At 49.7% G+C, this 2,352-nt stretch overlaps 1 non-coding gene across 1 annotated transcript; it reads right to left on the bottom strand.

Annotated features, from left to right (window-relative positions):
- Positions 1-1,780: 1,780 nt before the first annotated feature.
- Positions 1,781-1,852, bottom strand: TRNAA-GGC. The gene has a single exon. It is a non-coding gene; the product is annotated as a tRNA-Ala (tRNA).
- Between the last annotated feature and the right edge of the window lie 500 nt (positions 1,853-2,352).

Raw genomic sequence — 2,352 nt, 5'->3', positions numbered from 1 at the left:
ATACCTAGAGGAGGGGTGTCGATCTCATTTGTTATGAGGGCCGGATCTGACACAAATGAGACCTTGTTGGGCCGGGCCACGTGTGTCATAAAAGGTAATGCCAGGTAGCAGAGATATAAACTAAATAAGGGACACAAACACAAATAATTTTTTAACTTAAAATAAAAACTTGCTTAAAACATTAGCTCTGTAAGCTGCAAACCTACCTTCGATGTATTGACATTCACCACAGGAATCTCATGCTCAGCGTTCTGAGTCTAGGACCCAGGTTAAAACATGAAATGGCTGAATGAGTAAGAGACTCTGGCGAAGCAGGCTATGATGCAGCAGCAGAAGCAGCAGAACTGGAAGCAGGAGATGGCCAGTTCCACCGCGGGCCTGATGGAAGCCAGGGGCCTCATCCGGCCCCTGGGCCACATGTTTGACGCCCCTGACCTAGAGGATATGGAATTAGCAAGAGCTGCCCTTTCACAAGCTCATGACTACTGGGGTTTCCAACCTCCAGGTGGGATGTGGAGATCTGCTGGAATTACAACTGATCTCCAGATCACAGAGATCAGTTCCCCTGGAGGAAATGACTGCTTTGGAGGGTGTACTATGCCCTGTTGAAGTCCCTCCTGTCCCCAAAGCGTAGTCTCCCCAGGTTCCACTCCCAAATGTCCAGGTATATCCCAATCAAGATTTGAGAACCCTCATATCTACCCACCTGGGTCATCTTCACAGGACTCATGCCCAAAACCCAGGAGTTTTTGCCCACAGAGAGCACTTTCAGAGTGCTGTAGCGTTAGAATGACTCAGTGTCAGAACTTTTCATTTGAATAGTTGGGTTGGATTTAAATGCTCTTTATGACGAAGCTAGCCCCTCTCTTTATTAAGCTGTGGTCCCTTTCAACGGGGTTTGCAGGGCCACGAACTGGTTCGGTTTGTAAACGGGCCTCCAAGTTCGGGGTTTGAGCTGAACCACGAACCACGAACCGAACTGCATTTTCCCGGTTCGTGCCCATCCCTAGCCAGCACAGCTACCCTCTGAATCTCCCTTTCCCCTGTTATCCTCGCAACAGCCCTGCGAGGTGGGCTAGGCGAAGGGACAGCGATTGGCCCAAAGTCACCTAACGATTATCATGACAGGTGGGGGGGGGTGTAACCCCGGTTTTCCCGAGTCTACTTAGATAGTGTAACCACTACAGGACAGTTGCATCTCAATTATCTTGCGCCAATCTTTCCCAGTGCCCATTGAAGACAAACTGCACATGACAAACACAATAAAACTACGCAATGCATTATTGGGTCAAACACACCCAGGAATGACAGATCCATTTCTCTTCCGCATCTGTCACATGAACAAAACACAAGAAGGAGGAGGAGGAGGAGGAGATTGGATTTATACCCCGCCCTTCACTACCCAAAGGTGTCTCAGAGCGGCTTACGATCTCCTTTCCCTTCCCCTCCCCACAACAGACACCCTGTGAGGTAGGCGGGGCTGAGAGAGCTCTTTCGAGGACTGCTCTTGAGAAAACAGCTCTGAAAGAACTTCTGACTGACCCAAGGTCACACCAGCAGCTGCATGTGGAGGAGTGGGGAATCAAACCCGGTTCTCCCAGATGAGAGTCCGCGCACTTAACCACTACACCAAACTGGCTCACATGGAACACATGCAGCTGCCTTGTACTGACTCAGACCCTCGGTCCATCAAAGTCAGTATTGTCTACTCAGACTGGCAGCGCCTCTCCAGGGTCTCAGGCAGAGGTCTTTCCCACCACCTAATATCAGATCTTTTAGCTGGAGATGCCGGGGATTGAACCCGGGACCTTCTGCATGCCAAGCAGATGCTCTACCACTGAGCCACAGCCCCACCCCAATCCTTCTCTACAATCACTACATGCAAATACATACCTCAGAGTAATACTTTTCAAAAGCCACGGGGAAATGCCATAGGCTTCCAATGAAGGGGAAGGGAATTGGTCCAGGTGGTAGGCTTCGCCTTTTCCATTGAAGCTTTAGAAACAGGAGCATCCAGACGAGGGCAGCAAAAAGTCCAAGGAGCTCACTGACTCCTGCCATTTCCCCCTTTTTAAGGCCTCTTATCTGCCTGCTTGAAGTGATCCGTCTTAGAAGAGTTCCTTCACTGCCTCAGTGGCTTCATCCAGCCCTTAAATAGTCCCACCTAGTGGCCAGGTGCCAGATGTCATAAATTTGGTAGAACAGCCGGTTCTAAGGGTAACAATTGTCTTCTTCCATGACCAGTTGATTACAGCTGAAGCAATCTTCACTGGCGTAAACATCAGGGTACCTTCCAGGAGGTTGCATGTCTGCCGAAATCACGAAAGAGCACACAGACCCTTAACACAATCT

The sequence above is a fragment of the Gekko japonicus genome, unplaced genomic scaffold (assembly GCF_001447785.1).
Source record: "Gekko japonicus isolate JY-2015 unplaced genomic scaffold, Gekko_japonicus_V1.1 scaffold5411, whole genome shotgun sequence".
NCBI classification, from domain to species: domain Eukaryota; kingdom Metazoa; phylum Chordata; class Lepidosauria; order Squamata; family Gekkonidae; genus Gekko; species Gekko japonicus.
Note: the sequence above shows the minus strand (reverse complement) of the source record. Positions and strands in the feature narration are given on the sequence as shown.